The 23,215-nt window shown below is 35.3% G+C and overlaps 1 long non-coding RNA gene across 1 annotated transcript; it reads right to left on the bottom strand.

Moving 5' to 3' along the window:
* Positions 1-552: 552 nt before the first annotated feature.
* LOC134474420 (uncharacterized) lies at positions 553-13,110 on the bottom strand. Its single transcript, XR_010045291.1, has 2 exons — positions 12,983-13,110; positions 553-9,591 (listed from the first exon to the last, which is right to left on the bottom strand). It is a non-coding gene; the product is annotated as an uncharacterized LOC134474420 (long non-coding RNA).
* Between the last annotated feature and the right edge of the window lie 10,105 nt (positions 13,111-23,215).

The following is a 23,215-nucleotide window of genomic DNA, read 5'->3' as shown; positions in this document are numbered from 1 at the left end:
CACTAAAAACTTGGTGATGTAGAGAAAGAGCAATTCAGGCTTTCCCACTGCCAGGACCAGAAGTCTGAAGTCAAGGCACTGGCAAGGCTATGCTTCCTGCAGTGACTCGGGAAGAGTCTTTCCATGCGTTTTCCAGTTTCTGCTCGCTCCGGACATCGCCCAGCTGCTGGCTGCATGCCTCCCACCCTTGCCTGCTATCTTTACATGCCATCTCCTCTTTTGTGTGTGTGTCAAGTCAAATCTCTTTCTGCTTTTCTTTTAAAAGGATAGTTGTCATTGGGTAAAAGACCTATGAAAATAATCCAGGATGATTTTCTCATCTCAAGATCCTTAAGTTAATTATACTTGCAAAGATCCTCTTTCCAAATAAGATAACATTCTTTCAATAAATATTTATATTCCCAAAGTTTGGGGGTTAGGACATGTAAATATTTTGGGGATCACCTTTTTACCCACTATGGGGGTAAATATAAACACACTTTAAATTTACTTTAAAATAATTCAATAAAAGTAAATATGTATGAAATAAAGCAAAATTTTACCAATAACAAATCTAGGTATTAGACACATGAGAGTTTATTGAATTATTGTACATTTCTTTTTTGCTTGTAATTTTCACAATAAATTTAAGTTCCTCATTTTTTTCAAGAGAGCCTCACTTAGAAAGCTATTTCTGTGTAGATAGTAAGCATATAAACCCTGGAGACATACTTTTTGTGCTAAAACAAGCATTTTTGTCTTACACCACTTAGTTTTTTTCACCTGTAAAATGCAAATAATGATATAAATTCAGATGTTTGGTATAAAAGTTAAATGAAGCATTGCTCATTAAGTACTTGGCACATCAAAAGAACTCAGCAGTATTAGCTACATTAATTATTACACTGGCTCTTACAAGGTCTTTTTCTTCAACATTCCATCATTACCTGAGAGAAATATTTGTAGGAAGGAAAAAAAGGAGTCCATTATGCACGTGTGCGTGTGTGGGTGTGTGCTAGGAACAGCTGGTTGTGCAGAGCATAACGTAGTTGCATAAAGGCAAAGGACAATCCTTGGGTAAAGGGTGAGGCAGTGAACTCGAGAGACAGGGAGAACTGAAAAAACAATCTTTCCAGACTTTAACCGAAATCCCTAACAGCTCTTACTCAGTACCCATTTCTCAGTCATGATACTGAAGGAATTAATGCAAATTCCAAAATTTCATGTCTAGAAAGCTGCTTCAATGCTGACTGACCCAACCTAAGTGGAAATGTTACTTAACAGGTCTTTACCTGTGCTAAGAGCAACTACCTCTTCACAAGGAGGTTGCTGCTCTTGGAGTGCAAGAGGAGGCTCTGGTGTGATCGTACCATCAGGGAGCCCCACTGTTCCCACATCGAGTGGAGCACTGTGGCTACTGCCTTTCCTCCTACACCTCAGGGTGTCAGTGTGTCACCAAGCAATTCACACTTCATATTTAGGGTGCCATTTCATTTTTAGATGAAGAGCATGAAGACGTTTGCCTCCCTCACATCTCACTTAGTAGGATATTTTACTTCAAAGTTTTATAGTCACCAAATATGTATAAGATCAGGAGCAAAAGAAATTACAACAGGCATTTAAAACCAAAACTAGCAAGGGTGTGCATCTCTCCAAAAATACTGAGATACTTTTGCAAAACAAATCATAGAGTTGCTCCCTTGTAACTTGAACAGTGCCTTTAAAACTTTAGTATGACAAAACCATCTGCAGACGGGGTGGATCCAACATGCCTGTTCTAACAACTCCCAGGCCATGCTAATGCTTTGGATCATAGACCATACTTTGAATTGGAGGGGTACAGACCACTAATTCTTAAATGTGATTGTGTTTTGAGGTAACTTTGAGAATAAAAATTTGACTTATGCCTTTGAGATTTTTATCTGTTCTTGAGGGTGACCTTGTCATCAGAATTTTTAAAAGCCCCTCATTGTTTCTAATGTTTGGTAAAGATTAAGAACCATCAGTACAGAACTTACTGATTTTTCTCAAAGTCTTGGAGGGCCATAGTTGAACTGCTTTGTTCAACACTGAGTACCTGTCTGTACAGAATAAATGTTAGACATTTCTGGAATATTTTTGAATAATAACTTTGCATGGGACCAGTTCCTGGTAGTTCAGATTCAATTGATTTAGGGAAAAGCCCAGACATGGGGTATTTAAAATCTCAGTTGATTTTTATAAACATTCAAACTAATAATAGGTAATTACGATACTGCAAGAGGGAGTTAGAAAACATTTTTAACTGACATAGGAAGAATAACTTAGAGGGAGAAACATGATGGTTCTGAGTATACATACTTGAGACATAAATTCCTTGCTTTGGTATTTTGTACTAATAAGTCTTTTGGTAGATGACAGTAGGGAGTGGAGTAGTATCATGCATGGGTTCATCTGAGTAACACAGCAGTATTTGAATCCCTCTAGTCTCTTTATTTGCAGAGTTAAAGAGAGTTCTGTGTTTTGTGCCCAATGTGTGCAAAGCAAATATTTAATGACCCATGAGATAAAAGGCAATATTATAACATATCCTTGAGCGGCTTCCATACTGAAACAATAAAAAATGGGTGTAATGAGAATGTATTACACTATAAAACTATAACACAAATGAAACAAAACAAACAAGAAACAAGACAAGCCTGAAATATTAAACAACATTTGGGAGGCTGCAAGATATGCATGCAAATTGAAGAGAATTGAGACAAGGTGTGGATGTAAAAACCTCTTGGTGTAAAAACTCTTGAATACATGTAGAAAAGACATCCTGGAATGAGTTCTAAGTAATGGACAGGATCTAGTGTAGGCAAAATTCTCATGTAAGCCCATTTTTGTTATGGTTACTAATACTTAAAGGTATAAGTACCCTTGATAACTGTGATATAAGAAGAAATATGCTTAGAGCATTTGCTATTGGTTCTTGACACAAGAACTTCTAAGGCCCCTGGAATCACCAAAGTGATGAGAGAGCCTTTTGTATCTTAATGAAATTACGGTGGCTAAAAGCCCCTGGATAGCTTTAGAATGGAGGCCGATGGCCATATGAAACAACTATGTGATTAGAGGGTTGGACATTTTTAGTCACAACTCCTAACTTCTGGGAATAGGAAAGAGGATGGAGGTTAAATTTAATCACCAATGATTTAATAAATTATGTCTTATAACATAACCTTCAGAAATAAAGGGGTGTGGAGAGCTCCTGGGTTGATGAATATGTATTCATATGATGTTCTGGAGGACAATTCACCCCAGATCTGTAGAGATAGAAGGTTTTGCATTTTGAACTCTCTGGACTTTATCCAATATATTACTTCATCTTCTGTATATTCATTTGTAAATTTTGTAATTTTCTATAATAAATGAATAATCATGTTTTCCTAAAGTCTATGAACCATTTTAGCAAATTAGTGCTCCTGAGGAGGGAGTTTTGCAAACCACTAATTTGTATACAAGTTGGACATAACTGTGGGTAACCTGGAAACACACTATTTGCTCTTGGAGTCATATGAGGGACACTTGTTAGGGGCTGAAGCCTTCATGGGTGGGATCTAATACTAACTCTGGGTAACCAGTGTCAGAACTCAATTACTGGACATCAGTTGGTGTCTACAGAGAACTAGAGAATTGCACGATGTAGGGAAAACCAATAAATATTTGTTGCTAGATGTGCTGTGAGTAGAAAATTCATGTTTGTCATAAGAATGAATGCTTATGAAGAGGGAGCTTTAAAATTCCAGCATGTCATTATGCAATTTTGGATAGGTATACTACAACAGGAGATAGCTATTAGGGAAATTTGTGTGAAATCTTGGAGATGACTTTAAATAATCTCAGGGTATACCTCCAAAAAAGGGATGGTCAAGTTGAAAAAGATAAACATTAGTCTAAAAATACTTTCCCATTTAACTAGTAAAGCAAATGGGAACAATAGAGGGGACAGTATGGAACTTGAATCCATGAAAAAGCAGTGACTTGACAGAGTTAAAATGCACAGAAAACTGGGTGAGTAGAGATGCTCAATGAAGTATTAATGATGTGAGTAAACTGCGAACAGCCTCAATGCTCAACAAAGGGGCTATAGTTTGTTAAATTAGAGTGCATTGTACATTGTGTAATGTGAATACTAATGTTTGCACTGTTAATGTATTGTAGTATAATATTTATTGATATGGAAAAATATCAATTGTTGAATGAAAAGGAGTATTGTGTTACTATAATAAAAAGGCCTAAAAAAGTATAAGTCAATTAAAAAATTGAGAGATTACAAATTATCCTATACTTGTCACTGGAGCTTTTCTTTATTTTCTTAGTGTATTACTATGCATTTATTGTATAATATTAAAAACATATTGTTTATAAGGCAAAACTTCCCTGGATGAAGAGAAACATATGGTTGGTCAAATGTTAAGTATGAATTAGAAAGCACAAGTAAGAATACATGGAGTATGGATCTCTGTCAATAAGAGGTTCTTTTGTGCCTAGAACAGAGGCGAATTTGTGGTACTACATGAGAATCAGAGAGAAAAGGCATGCTGAAGCCATGAGGGTAAGTTCCAAGTAAATATGAATTTTTAACTTTGGTCTTCTCTGAAAGTTGTTGAAAAAGATCTTGATCACAAATCATTTTGAAACTGATGGTTTGGAGAAACATGGTTCTATAGGGTATGTTAAACACTGAGTGAAAAGACTATGCATGTAGTGATTTGCTGCTGATTTGCATCTATGGTTTTTGTGGCCAGGCTGCACAGAAGTATGCAAATGAGCTTGCTATTCCCCTTGGAAGATCAGAGGAGATGACAGAGAGAAGAGGAAGGCTGATTCTGACAGAAAGTCTGAGTAAGCCCAGCAAATAGCCCAAGGTGCATATTAGACATCAGAATAAAAATTAGCCAGGGTGGTTAGAGAGAAAAAAGATGACAGCTAGAAGAAGGGAAAGAAAGTATGGTTCAAACAGATGCCACGTGCTCAGGTGGCATCTCCTTCATCTAATGAAGAAGCACATTAATTGAATTTGGAATTGAGATGGAACTAGGCTCCTGTTGTGTTTTGCTTAGAGCTCAACATCTGAAATGAAATGGAAAATGAAGTCAAGTAATCATCTATTTGCATAAAATAAAGTTAAGTAAAGGGAAATATAAGCAGAAAATGAGGCTTTCACTGGGGTTATAGCTAAGCAGCATAAGCGCCTGCCTGGTAAGCACAAGGTCCTGAATTTAATTCATGGTACAAAGAGGAAAAAAAAAAACCCCAAAAAACAAACCAAAAAAAAAAAAAAAACTAAGGCTTTCTGTCAATGAGAAGAAAGAACAAGTTATATAATGAAGGTTCTAAATATATAAATGTACTAAAAACACCCAAACATCTTGTTGGTATTGGCTTCAGGTTATGAACTGACGAAGTTTGATAAATCTTGAAACGAACCACTAGATAGTCTGAGAGCTAAAATGAGAAATGTATTTTTTAAACCGGGATCATGAGAAACATATGTCAGTCTCTGTCTGAGGGTAAGAACACAAGGAGATGAGCAAACTTTTTCTGGGGCTAAGTACAAACTGGTAACTTCATGGTTTCCTCAAAGAATCAATATGGTCATGCACTGTCCTCATCAGATCATTTCTCTTTGCCTAGAGTCTATGTGGAAAGCCAGATAGCAATAGTCAAGAGTCATCATTTCTGAGCCAGACAGAGGTAGAAGTTTGAATCACTGCTTGTTCATCATATATTTTGTTTTTTCTTTTTACTCCTTCATAGCCAGAAAACACTTGTTTTAAAGAAGTGTTTTAAAGAAGTGTTCCTCACATCCAGCACTGAGTCAAAGGCAGAAACTCAAAACCTTCTCATGCAGTACCAGGTGGGCTTCAACTTGAGCAACAGATTAACGCAGTAAAACTCAAAAATCCACAGCATTCATAGGCACTGTGTCACACAGGGAAGTGGTGTCTCCACCCAATCCCAGTCCTGAAGTCTCCATTTTCTAACCCTAACCTCTTTCACTAACCACAATTCTTTTAACTTAATCGGAGATAAGCATCCCTAAATGGACTTAGACAAGCTACTTGAGCTCTGGACACAGGATCCAAAAAGAATCCATGGCCATGAATAGCTGATAGTGATTTCCTACAGTGACTAGAAATACAGATGCCACACAATTTACATATTCCGAGCTATACAGACTGCCTGCTTATTCTCTATTTAAATAAGCAAGAACACCTGGGGGTAAGCAAGGGGAGCCTCCTGGGCTTTCTCCACTTCTTTTTCTTTAAAATTTTTTTGAAGGTAGTAAAATACAACAGAACAAGACAAAACAAAGCCAATGGAGACAATGCAGTGAAATTGGTATAGAACTTCACAGCAGGTTACCAGGATAACAGGAGTAGGTACAATAGTATAACTTATCTTTACAATAGTTGTCCATTCAATCACATATAGCAAAATCAAACCAAAAATAGAACATTATAAAACCTATCAAAAGAGAATATTAAATAGAGCAAAGCAATTAATCAGAACAAAGCCAAACAGTGAAAACAATATTTGCCTTCAACGAGAAGGTGGAAGAAAATCCCCCATATTTGCTATATTGTGTATGGTCATACTCCCAAGAGATGCTCAGACCTCTGGCTCCAGGTCAGCATAATCAACCCAACAATCCAAGAATTTAGTTGCTTTATGTGCCTTAGTTGCTATCAAGTCCAGCTGTCCTCAACACTGTCTAGTTGCTAACTGCGGGGAAGGAGGGGAAGGGGGCGGTAAGCTCACAGGGAGCACTGACTTGTTCTATCCCCTGCTCACTCACGCTGCCACTTACCAGGAAGGAGGGATCGCTGCTTTCTTAGTCAGTCACCCACTTCTAACTGCATGGAAATACTCTTGTTGTAACCATGGGTTGGCCAAAACATCCTGTGTATTTCCCCCACAAATCTATTCAATGACGGGTAGGTAAGTTCTGCTTTACCACTCCAATGATGTTTTTTATAATGACCTATTTTTCATGTCAATTCCCTTCATCAATTCTTTTCATGTATAGAGTTTTCCCTGAAGCCCTAATCAGTACCCTGGAGTTATAAGCCCTTCTTTTGACTTCTCTCCGAGGTGCTTCGTATTTCACTTACAACATTCACCTTGCCCACCGCGTGCTAAAACTCACTATTCTCACGTGTCACACCTTTCTATATGTACTGCAGACTACCAATGCAAAGCCAATAGATTGTTGCATTTTGAATTAATTAAGTTTTGAATCCAGTGGTCTGTTAAAATAAGTGGTTGTCAAAAAGAGATATTAATATTTTTCATTAAAAATAAGCCTATTATGAAAAAAATGTGTAACTACAATACAGAATAAAATAACTCCATTTAGAGAAGGGCTTGTTATACTATTGATTTCTCTCTCTACTTCTTTTGTAAAAATTCAAACAGTTTCTTCCCAAATAAGTAATAAATCATACAAAGATCATTTATGAAATAATCTTTCTTCTCCCAGTGGATTTGCACTGTCAGTTTTAACAAATGTAATGGTTATTTTGTATTGAAATGGTTGAAATGACATTTTAGTTGCTGAAAAGGTTTTCAAAAGTGCTGGTCTCCACTTCTCACCTCTTCTTCAGTAGGAATCTTACATACACCAACATCACTCACCTTGTTGTTTTCAAGCTAGGCAATCACTTTCATTTTTTGTTCTTATATGAATTCTCAAGATTTGGCACAACTGAAATATTCTGGCCTCCATGAAATACTCTTTTTTCTCTGCTTTAAGGTCTGGCCAATTTTCTCCCGTCTCACCAGCTGCTTCTTCGCTGTTTTTTTGTGTCTTGCTCTCCGTTGGTCTGCCCTCTGAAGCTAAAGTTTGCAGAGCAGCTTTGCAGAATGCCTTTGATTCTTTAACCCTTTTGTCTGTGCCTTGCCTTCAAACATCAATACACTGATTTTGCCTGAAACAGAAGTCTTGAGCTTACTTTGCTATCTGAGAACCATATATTTGCATATTTGCATAGCCCACTGCCCACTTCTTATTTCTGAAAAACACCTAAAGCTTACTATATTTGAAACTTGGTTCTCCATACTAACAGCAATCCTGATCTTCCTTCAGTCTTCCTAAAGTCATTTAGCAATTCCTTTAGTCTTGGTCCCTTTCTCTTCCTCAATATCTCAATATAATTCTTTTTGTTTCTTCCTCCAAAACACACCTTAAATCCATCCACATATTCAGAATCCCCCATAGTCCAGCCACTTTTATCTCTGATCAATTTCAAACTGCATCGACTGCTTTTGTTCTGCCCTCCTTGCAATTCATTCCATGAATTGAAACTGGAGTGATCTTTATGAATTATAGATTAGATTATGTCACTTTCTGCTTAGAAACCTCCCAAAGTTTCAATTGAGTTTAAAAAAAAATAAAATCCAAATCCTTTATCTTGGCATCAAAGCTTTGCAAGATCTAACTCCTTTCAACCTGCTGTCGTAATCATCCCATTACCCTCTACTCCACCCATGCTGGTGATCTTTCTGTGTCTTGACCATGTAAGCTTGATAATTTGGCTCATCCCTTGTAGCCATTCATTTTTCAAATTTAAATGTCCCTTTCTAATGTTACATTGAAATCATCCTACTTGAATTTTCTTTTTTTTTCATGTTAATTTTCGATAATTTTTGCACTCTCTCTTCCACCAGAATGCATACAACACACACACATACACACACACACACACACATTGGAGACAGGGTCTCACAGTATCATGTAGGCTGACCTTGAACTCACATAGCCCAGGCTGGCCTCACTCAGAGCAATCTTTGTGTGCTGGGATTGCTGGTGTGTGCCATCAGGTCTGGCTTTCTTGTCCGTTTTTCTGATTTGTCCACTATGATCACTATTACTGTTGTAATGAGGATATGCTTACAGCATTAGTTTTTGAGTGAATGACTGAATGACAGGGTAAAATGTTATGCACACTTCTATATATTTCTGTTTTCTAATGACGTATCTAGTCCATGAAATGAAACAGAAACCTACCCTTTAAATTGCCATAACTATCACATATATTTTCGTATCTTACCAATAGCAATAGCAGAAGTCCTCTCTCCTTATCTCATTGTTCTAAATGTTTTAATGTAGTATCACTTACTTATTGTCCAGATAATCTTGGAACATACTGTACTTTTCTTTACTTAGCTTTCATAGTTTTCAACATATAAATTCTATGTGTTTGTTGTTAAATTTTATTTTACGTAGTTTTGCTACTGTGAGCATTATCCCTGAATGAGGTGCAGTCATGAACTTGGGTTGTCTATCAGGCATTTGAGTTTGTGCTTCGTGATACAAGGAAAGCTACAATGTTGCTAACTTTATTTTTTGTATACTAGTTATATTGTATTTCCTCATTGCTTTTAGATCTTTAAGTAATACTCTTTAGTTTTATGGGGAGAATATCATATCATTGTTACGCTGTTGCCCCTTTACAACAGTTAAACTGTTGGTTTTTCTTCAACTCCAAGTCTGGTTGAGGTCAGTAGAACTGGGAAAGCAAGTCGATAGTGATGAGAGTCTTTGCCTCACATGTGACTTCAATGCAAATCCTTTTCTCCCTGTGAATTATGTGGCGAGATGTTAATTTTAGACAGATAATCTTTATTATATTAAGAATAACACAACCTTTTCTTCTAGCAAAAATACTTTTTTTAAAAATTCAAGAATGGATTCTGCATGTTATCACAGGGTTTTTCACAACTATTGAAATGTCTACCTTGGTTTCTTCTAATGTTCGATGGGTATGAAAGGTACGATAGTTAATGGTTAAAGTTAAACTGCCTAGGTTGGAGTTTGGCCTTGCTCTTATCATTTATATGACTTTAGCCAAGTTACCTAATTTTCTAACACTTTAACTTCCTCATCTGTAAAAAGGACAAAAATAGGGCCCACCTAATTCATGGTATTCTTGAGAGAATTAAGTGAGTTAATACATGATCAGGTAATAAAACATCACCTGAAACAGAACAATACATTTGTAGTTGCTTTTGAATCCTGAAAGTTACTTTGGCACGTCTTCATAATATACTGTGGACATTTCATATCTTTATTTAGAATTGAGAATGATCTCAATCATCTTTAATTATTTAATGCTTGTTAGTTTTGATATCAAAGTATACAGTCCTTAAAAATACATTTTCCCATCTTTCCTATGTGCTAGAATAATTCAAAGGAACTGGAGAACAAAGTGAGAAGACTGAAACTATCAAACTTTTAGATTCATTACATAGCTACAATAATCCAGACGGTGTGGTATTAGCAAATGAGAAGAAGAAGAAGAAGAAGAAGAAGAAGAAGAAGAAGAAGAAGAAGAAGAAGAAGAAGAAGAAGAAGAAGAAAACAGAACAGAATATAGTTCCCAGAAGATGCATATAAAGATAGCCACCTGATCTTTGACAAGAAGTGTAAGCAATATAATGAAGAAAAAAAAGTTTCAACCATGGTACTGAAACAAAGGCATCCCCATGCAAAATGAACAAACCTACTTCCTTCATTCAAGTTAGCTCAAAAGGGATCACAGACACAAATGTAAAACAATTAGAAGATAACACAGCAGGAAATGTAGATGACATTGGCTTTGGTAATGACTCTTCAGATACAGTGAACACCAAGCACATAATCCATGAAAGAGCTATTTAACTGAATTTCATTAAAATTAGAAATATCTTCTTTGTCAAAACAAGCAAACAAATAAAAACCACTGTCAAGAGAATGAAGACAGTCACAGATGATAAAGTAGTTTAAAAGATAACTGGTAAAGGACTGTAATTTAAAGTACTTAACGAATTCTTAACATTGACCAATAAAAAAGTGAAAAACTAGACTAAAAAAGAGTCCAAAGAGCTTAATAAACACCTCATCAAAGAAATTATACAGAGGTGATCAAAATATATACTGAATATTTAAATTTTTAAAAAATTATTATAGTAAAATATACATCACCATTTGTGCCCTTCAAAAGACTTCTGCTCACTTGGAACACACTTATCCTGTTGTTCTTACTACTTTCTGAAGCCATCATGGAAGTGCTTTTTTGTGTCTTTAAGAGATGTGATCAAAGCTATGGTGCATGCTGCTGCCAAGTGTCATCCATACGGAAAGGCTGGCTCTTATAAACATCACAACGTGTCTTTATCCAGCTTGTTCACCGGATCTGGCATGGTGCTACTTCTGGTTCTTCTCCAAAGTCAAAATGACCATGAAAGGTAACTATTTTGAATAGAATCAAGACATGAAGGTAGCCAGGACTGCTTAATTAAAGACATTCATGAAATAAGGCTTATAGAACTGTTTGAGAATGTGGCAAGAATGATGGGCTAAGTCTATCTGAAATCTATTAGGGAGATTAATGGCAATGTGTCTTTTATGGTAATAATTTTTAAATACTTAAACATTCACTTTATTTTTATCAGTTCTCATGTAGATGCCAAATAAGCACATGAAAAGACACTTTGCATAGTGTCATCAGAGAAATGCAAATTAAAACAACAATAAAATACAACTATATAACTGTTGGAGAATGACCAAATTCCACAACATTGATAATGCTAACCACTGGAAGGATGTGAAGCAATCAGAACTCTTATTTATTACTGAAATGAATACAAAATGCGTAACAGCATTGCTGGTTTAAGACTGGAAGTTTCACAAAAAAGAAAATATACTTAAATTAAATGTACTCTTACCATAAGATCAATCAACCAGACTCACTGGTATTTGTCCAAAGGAATTAAAACTTACAAACACACAAATACTTGCACAGAGATCTTTATTGCAGCTTTGTTTATAATTCCAAAAATTTGGAAACAACCAAGGTATCCTTTAGTTAGTGAATAGATAAATAAACTTCAGTAATTCAGAATATTTAATGTTATTCAGATCTGAACAGAAATGAACTATCAGGCCCCCAAAAGACATGGAGGACATGTAAGTGCACATTGTCAAGTGAAAGAAGTCCATCTAAAAAGGCTACATAATATAATATATGTAACTATGTGACATTCTGTAAAAGGCAGAACTATGGAGACAAAAAGAGGATCAGTGATTGGCATGGGTTAGGGCAGGAAGAGACCAACATAAAGGATTTTTAGGACAGTGAAAATGCTCTGTAAGATATGATGAAAGTAGTGATGTTATATGTTTGTCCAAGGCCATAGTGTGTGCAACAGAGTGAGCTCACAGAGTGAGCTATGAACTTTGGGTGACAGTGAAGAGTCAGCACAGGTTCATCAGCTGTAACAAATGTATGGCTCTAATGGTAAATGTTTAAATGCAGGACTCCAGGCTGGCAGAAAGTACATATGGAGTATTTTTGTATCTCCTTAGTTTTGCTGTGAACCCAAAACTTATTTCAGAGGGAAATACAAAACCAAACAGTCTTTCAAACAGAAATTCTGGAAGTAATCTCTTTCATGAAGGTTTGAAATGATTTATTCTAAACTTTTAAAGCAACTTTTTAAAACCTTAAAAGTTTTCATATAGTTCCTAAATTTTCTACTGTTTCTTAAATTAATTCTAATAACTTATGATTTCCTGGAAATTTTTCCATTTGCCAGATTTTTATTTAGTATTTTCTATGTCCTAAAAGATAGGTCTATTGGCCAACAGCCAGAGGACAACTGCTGTGCTCCACCCCAGTTCAGGCTGTTGATCTGTGCTTGTGTCTGCATCTCTTGGTGCCCTCCCACCATCAACGGCCAGAAGGCAACTGCTAGGCTCCACCCAGGCTCCAGCCACTGAGCCACACCTGGGACCCAGTACGCTCCTCCCATGTGCTGAACCAGAGGACCACCAAACCCACCCTGGCTCAGCCCCCTGCCATTGGCTACCCTCCCCCGTCTCTTAGACCAAGCACTGCTGTGACTGTTTGGCTCCCACTCTCCCTCCCAAAACCTTGAACTACAGTGGACTGGCAGTGCTGGTTTGACAGGAAACTTGGTGGCCACTCACCTTTACAGAGGACTTTGGCAGGGTCTGGTCACTATGTACCCAAAAACTGGGCAGACAGCAACCATGCAGTAGGACCCTAGGAGATACACTGCTGACAGTTGTGATGACTGGGATTAAATAACCAAATATTGGCCTGGAAGGAGAAAATGACAAAACAAAAAATCAAAATGCAACCTCAAACATCTAGTCTATCAGGTGCAAGAACAGGCAACAGAAAAATGGAGGACATTAAAAGTCACACACAAGAAATCTCTGAAAAGATAGCAAATGAAGTAAAGAAACAATTCCATGAGGCTATAGAGGAAATCAAATTAGAAGTAATATCTTACATAAAGACAAAAATAACAACATTAGTAAAGGATTTGCTCAACATAGCTAGGGAAGAAATAGATAAAAAAATACAGGAGCATGGGAAATTGATTGAAACTTTGAATGAACAATATAAAAAACAAGCAGAATCCACAAAACAAATTCAAAGAGCTATCTAAGAAACAAAAACTCTACTGAAAGCTGGCAAAACCATTTAAATGTAGCTGAGGATAGAATTTCAGACCTTGAGGATAAGATTGCAGATAGTGACCATGAAAGGACAGAACTTATAAAAACAACAAAGCAGCATGAAATGACAATCCAGCAGCTTCAAGATGATGCCAAGAGAAACAATGTAAGACTAATAGGCATCAGTGAGGATGCAGGAGACAATGCAAAAAACATAACTAACCTGTTCAGAGAAGTAATAGCATAATATTTCCCAAACATGGGGGAAAATCTGACATACAAATAATTGAGTTGTATAGAATGCCAAACAGTCATAACCAACCTAAATCTACACCCAGACATATAATAATTAAGATCCCAGACATATAGCATAAAATCAGAATACTCAAAGCTATTAGAGAAAAAACACAACTCACCTATCAAGGAAAGCCTATTAGAATCATGGTGGACTTCTCAGCACAAATTTTCAGATTAAGATGAGCTTGGAATGAAGTACTTCAAGTCCTAAAAGAAAACAACTTTTAACCCAGATTGATGTACTCAGAAAAACTGTCTTTCAAATTTAATGGAGAAACAAGATACTGCCATGACAAAGAACAACTGAAGAATTTCATATCTACCAAATCAAACCAAGAAAAAGTATTGAAATACATGCTAGAAAGACATAAAATGACCATAATCTCCAGAACAACAACAAAAAGAAACCACCAAGCTGGACAAAAAATTAAACAAGAGAGAAAAGTGGAAAACCAACCACAGGAACACAATATGGCAAAGTCAAGCCAGTACATATCAGTGATATCCATACATGTAAATGGGCTCAATTTACCTGTCGAAAGAAACAGATTGACAGAATGGATGAACAATCAGGATCCCACAATATGCTGTATACAAAAAACACATCTGACTCAAAAAGAAATTCATAGACTAAAAGTCAAAAGGATGAAAACCATACAACAGGAACCCAGAAAAAAGCAGGAGTAGCTATTCTGTTTGCAGACAAAGTGAACTTCAAACCTAAAATGATTAAAATACATAAAGAAGGTCACTACATATTTGTAAGTGGAAAAATTCAAGAGGAAGAACTAACAATTATAAATATATATGCACCAAATACAGGAGCACCCAACTATATAAGACAAATACTAATGGACATGAAAAACCAAATATACAAGAACACAATTGTAATAGGAGACCTTAACACACCACTGTCACAAAGAGATAGATCAACTAGTAGACAAAAAGTCAGCAGAGAAATAACAGAACTGAATCATAACTGTGAGCAAATGGATTTAGTGGATGTTTACAGAGTATCCCACCCAACAACATCAGAATATACATTTTTCTCAGCTGCACATAGGACATTCTCCAAAATAGACCATATACTAACTCACAAAACATTCTTACATAAATGCAAAGAGAGTGAAATTATCCCATGCCCAATACCTCACTATAGTGCACCAAAATTGTAAATCAATGGCAAAACAGGCTGCAAAACCTGTATAAAAACATGGCGATTAAGTAACAAACTTCTGAACAACCAGTGGGTTGCAGATGTAATCAAGTAAGAAATAAAACAATGCCTACAATACAATGAAAATGCAGACACAACATACAGTACTATGGGATGCAATAAAAGCAGTCTTAAGAAGGAAACATATAGCAATAGTCACACCAAGAAAATGGAACAAGCACAGATAAATAACCTAATGCTACATCTCAAGCTTCTAGAAAAGTAAGAAAAAGTCAAACCCAAAGCTCATAGAAGAAAGGAATTTGCAAAGATTAGAGCAGAAATTAATGCAATTGAAACAAAAACAAAATTACAAAGAATTAATGAATCAAAGAATTATTTTTTGAGAGAATAAACAAAATTGATAAATTTCTAGCCAACCGTATGAAGAAAAAGAAAGGAAAAACTGAAATCTATATAATAAGGACTGAAAAGGAGGAAATTACTACAGATTCCATGGAAATTCAAAAAATTATGAACACCTACTTTGAAAATCTCTACTCACATAGCATAGAAAGCAGAGAAAATGGACAGATTTCTAGAAATGTATGAACTACTAAAACTCAATCAAGAAGATATAACAATTTTGAATAACCCAATATCAGCTACTGAAATAAAAAACATGATTAAAAACTTACCAACAAAGAAAAGCCCAGGTCCTAATGGATGCACAACTGAATTCTATAAGAAATTTAGAGAAGATTTAATGCCAATACTCCTTAAACTCTTCAATGAAATTGAAAGAGAAGCAGTCTTCCCTAAATCATTCTTGGAGGCAAGTATCACTCTGATACCAAAACCAGAGAAAGATCCTACCAAAAAAGGAGAATTATAGGCCAATCTCACTAATGAACATTGATCCAAAGATTCTCAATGAAATGTTGGCCAATATAATGCAGCAAATCATCAAGAAGATAATACACCACGATCAAGTGGGATTTTTTCCAGGAATGCAGGGGTGGTTCAACATATGCAAATCAATAAATGTAATACACCACATCAACAGAGCCAAAAATAAAAATCATATGATCATTTCAATAGATGCAGAAAAAACCTTTTGATAAAGTCCAACACCTGTGATAAAAACCGTATAGAAACTTGGAATAGATATTATGTACCTCAATCTCATAAAGCCCATTTATGACAAACCAACAGCCAACATTGTACTAAATGGACAAAAACTGAAAGCCTTCGCTCTAAAATCAGGATCAAGACAAGGATTTCCACTATCAACACTCCTATTCAATACAGTTCTAGAAATATTAGCCAGAGCAATCAGACAAGAGGGAGAAATAAAAGAAATAAAAATAGGAAAAGAAGTTATCATTATTTGCAGATGACATGATACTCTACATAGAAGACCCCCAAAACTCCATTAAAAGACTACTAGAGGTAACAAACAAATTCAGCAGCATAGCTGGATACAAAGTCAGCATTAAAAAATCAATAACATTGCTGTACACAAACAAAAAACTGAGAGAGAAATTATGAAAATATCACCTTTCATAATCATATCTAAACATATCAGATACTTAGGAATCAACCTAACCAAGAATGTTAAAGACCTATATGCTGAAAATTATACTAGTCTAAAAAAGGAGACTGAAGAGGATATTAGGAAATGGAAGGATATTCCTTGCTCTTGGCTAGGAAGAACCAACATTGTGAAAATAGTCATACTCCCAAAACTGTTATACAGATTCAGTGCAATCCTAATTAAAATATCATAAACATACCTCACAGATCTAGAGAAAATATTCCTAAAATTCATTTGGGAACAGAATAAACCTAGAATAGCAGAGGCGATTCTGGGCAACAAAGTCAAGACAGGAGGCATCTCAAAACTACAGTACAGTACTACAAAGCCACAGTAATAAAATCAGCATGGTACTCGCAAAGAAATACACCTGAGGATCAATGGAACAGATTAGAAGATAAAAAGATTACTAAAAAGACACTCAGCCACCTTATATTTGACAAAGGGGCCAACCATGTTCACTGGGAAAAAGATAGTCTCTTTAATAAATGGTATTGGAAAAACTGGCTTTCCACACACTGAAAACCAAAAATGCACCCATGCCTATCACCATACACTAAACTAAAGTCAACATCGATCAAGGATCTAAAATTAAAACAGAAACACTGAATCTACTGGAGGACAAGGTAGGTAGAAATCCTGGAAACATAGGGATAGGCAGAGAATTCATAAATAAAATGCAAACTGCATGGGAGATACTCCAAAGAATCAACAACGGGGATCTCATATTATTAAGAAGTTTCTGCACTTCACAAGAAATCACCAACAGAGTGAAAATAAAACCTACAGAATGGGAAAGAATTTTAGCCAACAATCCCTTAGATGAAGGATTTATATCCACAACATATAAAGCACTGAAAAACATCAACCCCCCAAATTCAAAGACCTTCTCCAAAAATAGGTATCAGAGGTGAACACACAGTTCTCAGATGAAGGTGTACAAATGGCAAATAAATATATGAAGAAATGTTCACCATCACTGGCCATTTGAGAAATGCAAATTAAAACAGCAATGAGATTTCATCTCACTCTGGAAAGAAAGGCTGCCATCAAGAAATCAACTGGAATCAAATGTTGGTGAGGCTGTGGGAAAAAGGAACACTTCTCCACTGTTGGTGGGAGTGCAGACTAGTGCAACCACTGTGGAAATCAGTATGGAGATTCCTCAAAAAACTAGGATTGGAAGTTCCATTCAATCCAGTTATTCCCCTCCTGAGTATTTTCCCAGAAAAACTGAAAATGTCATATCACACTGATATATGTGCACCTATGTTCACATAGCACAATTTGTGATAGCTAAATCTTGGAAACAACCAAAATGTCCACCAACTGTAGAGTGGATGAAAAAAATGTATTTCTTTACAGTGGAACTCAGCTATAAAAATAGATGGCCTTGAGGCCTTTATAGGTAAATGGAGGCAACTTGAGAATATCCTCATTAGTGAAATAAATAAGACTCACACAAATATCACATTGTCTCTCTAGTGTAAAAAATAATAAAAAGTGACAGAATAATCGGATCCAAAAGGCGTAATAGATACTGTGAAATTGAAAGAGAAGGAAAGTGCTCTAAAGAGTGCAACAGTATGTATAGTATGTAAGATAGATGACCATAGTACTGAATTTCTGTTGGATCAATGAACAGAAAGGTTTGCATTGCCAGTGTCTGAGTGTCTAGCCACTTTTTATGCTTTGATTTTGTGGCTTTGGCAACTATTTTTAGACAACAATGGGTAATGTATCAACTAGCGATTTTATGAGGTTAATTTTTTAAATTTGGTATTGTTCTACCTTTTTTCTGTTCTTCTGTTTTTTTTAAATTTTCTTTTCTTTCTTTGAAAAAAAAAGAACACTATCCAATATAGCAACCATTGTTAAATTTCTTTCATTCTGTTTTGAAAACCTATATTGTTATTGTTTGGGTTTGTTGTTGTTTATCTTTTGCCTTTTGTTTTTCTTTTCTGACTTTTTTCTTTTTAAAATAAAAAATAGGTCTATTTTATATTTGTTATTATACTGCATTTCCTTTCTATTCATAATTTTAGATATATCTCTTTTTATTTGAGTGGACTAGTCAGAGATTTATTTGTTTTTCCTCAAAGAACCAACTTTTCATATTATTTTTATCTTGATGTTTTCTCTTTTCCCATATACTAATTTTTGATTTAATATTTTCAAATTCCCATTTTGATGTTTTTTAAAAAATAAGTTGTATTACTGTACTTTTCATGACTTCTTGAGTTTAATGCTTAAATTGTTTCAATTTTTTGTTCTTTAATAATCAAAGCATTGAAACCGATGGATCTAGAGCACAGAAGTATTTCTTTCATCTCCACATTTTACAGAAGATACATTGTGTAACTTTTTGTTTGTTCTTATGTTCTATTTTTTAAGTACGTTTGCAATTGCGTCAAACTGGCATGTGCACGTAACACATTAAACACACAAAGTTCATAAGTAGAATATAATTTTGAACTGTTTTTTAAAAAAAACCTATTGTCATATCAGAAAGACAACTTTGATGGATATCAGAAAGATAACAGCTTAATTCCAAAAGTGAAAGTTTGTGCTGTCCAATATGCTTGGCATTAACCACATAAGCTCTTTAAGTTGAAGTTAACTGGTCATGGTTCAAAGATTTCAGAGCTACATGTGCACAGCACAGATCTAGAGCATTACTGTCATCACAGCAAGCTTTATTGGGCAGCACCACTTAATTTTCACATTGATGCCTTGGAATCTGGAGTGCAGAGAAGGAGGATGAAGGCACCTGTTTTTTTATTTCACCATAGAAGAACCAGTTTTTCTATTTACAGTTTATAGTATTTTAAAGTTCAATTTTTATTTATGTAGATTTCCACTTAGAACATCGATCTTCATATGCATAGTGTTTTCAATTCAGGAAAACTTTCTTCAATAATGTCTTTAAAATATGATTTTTTTCTTCTACTCTTTTACCTTTTACTTTGCTTACATTTTATTCCCTCTCTTCATATTACAGCATTTTCAACCATGTCTCGTATTTTACTTTTTCAGAAAATGTTCTCAGGTCAATACTTTATATCACTGAGCTCATTTCATATGTACCAAGTTATGTTTCTTTTTTCTGTAACAAAATTGATTTTATACTGTATTGCAAGTTTAGTTCTTGTAATTTCTCATCATATGTATCAATTTCCATATCTTACCTCCTTTTTTCTTAATCCTATTTTCTTTATGACTTTCACTTCCTGTTTCATAGTGTCTTCTAGGTCCTAGCATGATATTTCCTTTCCCCCTTTTTATACTATTTTTATGAGGCTAATTTGAACTTTTTAAAAAATTATCCTCAAAGAACGTAAGGATGATAAAGAGTTTATATTTGATAATAAAGGATTGCTTTTGTCCTTATCTTTCTCCTTATTAATTTTAAATATCTATATCTCCAATTATTGTCAGCTCAGTCCTGATCTAAGTTTCCAATCCTATTCACCATTCCTTTGTAGAGAATCTACCTTGTAGGATATAACATTTAACTGACTACATCTTTTATTAGATTGTTGTTTCCTGGGGCTTATTTCTGTAGACAACCTGAAAGGAGGGAAGACCATGTACACAATGTTCAGGAAGCCTACAATGCAGTGACAGTGCAATGAAGGCATGACTGCACAATTTTAGTTGGAACAAGTCCTAGTCCTCTGGGTTCTGGCCTCTGTCTCATGAAGCAAAGTTCGGGAAGGCTACTGATCCAAAAGAAACTTGGATTGGGTTGACAAAGCTCTATCAGCCTATGTATTCCAGAAATTGCTCCCAGATTCTGGTAAGATTTTCCATAAGATTTGGTTTTCAATCTTGATACTTTTATATTTTTTGTCTTTATCGATACTGAAAGGGAAGATTGTAGGAGATCACCTCAGGACAGCCACTTGTAGAAGAATGGGTCTCCTGCTTGTAGTTCTTGAGGTAACTGTCAAATGTGCTTGGAATGTAATAGCCTGACATAAGAGAGATTGTCCAGAACACACTGAGTTCTGCTTCCATCCCCTCTGAAGTGGAATATCATGCAATGGTTTGAGCCAGTGGTTCCACCTTCTCCCAGAGTCTAAGTCCAAGAGTGGAAAGCCTTCAGGATGCCCAGGTGTCATGAAACCTGGAGGATGTCCCGAAGAGGTGTCATCTGACCTGGGCACCTCTCCTGGAACTTAAGCACTGGCTTCCTGTAAGCTCTGGGCTTCTGTTCTTCCTTGCTGCCTCTCTGTAACAAGGTTGATCAGCTAACTCATGTGAATGTTCTGTCTCAGAGTAGTGGTGCAGGTGACAGAATCACTATTACATTGTGAACTTCCTTAACAGCAGTTACATTTCATTTTTGACCAGATGCTAAAAGTTCTAAATACAGATTTATTTCTGACTGATGTTTTTCTTATAAAATTAATATATTTCTAACTTAGAAGATATAGTTGGTTTAGTTTTTTAGATTTTTTTACTTTAAAGAGAATAAAAGAAAACAGAGTGAAACAAAGCAAATCAGAACAGGAAAATGCAAGCAACACAGCACTTCACAACAAAACAACTGGACATCAACAGTAGCTAACATAATGTCTCTTTTCTTTGAAATAGTTGAGCATACCTTCACACACAATAATATCAAACATAACAATATAGTAAAAAAAAAATTCAAAAGAATGAAAGCATTACAGGACTTCAAAACCAATTAACAGGAAATGAACAATGGCTGCTATAATACCTCATTTTCCTCAAAAAATTTGTTTATAACATCACACACAATAAAATCAAATAAAACACAACAGGATAGAACCAATCAAAACCGAAGAACAAAAGCATGGTAGGACTTCAAAACAAGATGATAGTAAATCAGCAATAGCTACCATAATGTCTTGTTTTCTCCAAAATAATGTTCATACTATCTCACATAATAAAATCAAACAAAACAAAATAAAATCAGACAAATGAATGAAAGCATTATAAGACTTCAAAACAATATAATTGGAAACCACGATTTCCATATTTCCCATTATATTCAAAATAGCTGCCCTTACCATCTGAAAGGATAAAATCCAACAAAAGAAAGAATAAAGCCAAACCTAATAAAATTGTGTAAACAATGCAAGAGTTCAAGATAAGATAATAAGAAATTGACAGTAGTTTTCACTTTTCCCTCCCTTTGCTCTTTTTTAAAAAATTTTATTTAAAGAAAGACTAAACAAACAGAAAATGAGTAGAAATAATACATACTTTCAAAGAAAGAATAAAAAGTAAGAAATCACTAGTTGATATTTACATATTGTCCTCTTACAAGTAGTTATTCAAGATACAAAAGTGAGCATATAAAGTGGAGTTTCAAACAGTGAGACTGCAACCAGTTCTGTTCAACAAAAAATCACTCTGAGCAAAGAATAATAGTGTTGCTGGGTTTCACATTATGATACTTCTGGATCAGCATTGGGTACTGTAGTCTCTTTTTCTTCAAAGTGTTTGTTCATTTCATCATGTGTCATAAGATCAGTTCTCATAAACTCTTTATTGTTTCTATGCATGCACGAGTCTTAACATGTATTTCTATCCTTTCTATATTAGAGGGAGGAACAAAACAAAGCAAGACAAAACATATTCCTATAAATACATGAAATGAAAAAGATATATAAGACCGCTGTACAAGGGATTCTACCATGGTTACTGTGTTGTCTCTTGTTATCTCCAATAGAATTGGCTATATCATCAGACATAGTATAATTAAATATATCAGTACATAACACTATTAATAAAGACACAATTTTGTATGTAGTATAAAACTTCAAAAACAGGTAGTAATCAAGCCAGAATGGGTATTGTAGTGAGTCTTGTCATCTTCAGTGTAATTGCCTAAACTCTCAGACTTGATACTATCAATCATAACAGTTTTGAATAAAATCTGTCAATACCAAACAGCAATCAAAAAAACCAGATTTAACTAAGATCAGTCATGATAAACCAGTATAAGTCATACAGGGCTCCAAATTAAGTTAATAGGAAATTAAAGATGATTACTGTGCTATATCCTGGTGTTTTGGGGACAGCTGTCTGTTCCCTCAAATATAATACAAGTAGACAAAATGGGACAGATCTAAAATCTAAGTAGAGTGGTGTGAGTAATATGGGTTTTAATGCTTGATACACTATTAACAATATCTTCTGCCATCTTTTTAAAGACCATTCCTCTACTTTCATTTCCCCAGTGTGCACTGTGTATTTTTTTGGTCTCATATAGACCCACAGTTTTAAATGGGGGGGGGGTTGCTATTTATCTAAGTGGTTCCAAACCTTCTCCCTCCTGGACTTGATCTCTAATTATATTCCTTTACCAATTAAAGCCTGTCTTTCCAACCTATCCACAAATATTGGTCTAGTTGCCCTATTACTCTCTGACTCCCTGTCCCATAGAGCATTGTTTTCCCATATTTGATTTGCAGACCATATACCCTTTTTCAGGTTAATTATATTTCCTATAAAGAGCATCTCAGTGGACCCTACCTCCTGATCTAATCTGCATGTGATTCTCTTTTTTTTTTTAATTTAGTGTATCAAGGCCTTCTATATTAGAGTTTATAACCAACCTGCTCTGCCTCATTTCTGTTATGCTCTTTGTTTGTCATTAGTTGTCTGCTTGTCTTCTTAATTCTACTTTCTGCTCCATTCATTGAGGCCT

The sequence above is a fragment of the Cavia porcellus genome, unplaced genomic scaffold, assembly GCF_034190915.1.
Source record: "Cavia porcellus strain 051 isolate PalLab524CR breed Dunkin Hartley unplaced genomic scaffold, mCavPor4.1 scaffold_2, whole genome shotgun sequence".
Taxonomy (NCBI): domain Eukaryota; kingdom Metazoa; phylum Chordata; class Mammalia; order Rodentia; family Caviidae; genus Cavia; species Cavia porcellus.
This window is presented reverse-complemented; position numbering and strand designations above follow the sequence as displayed.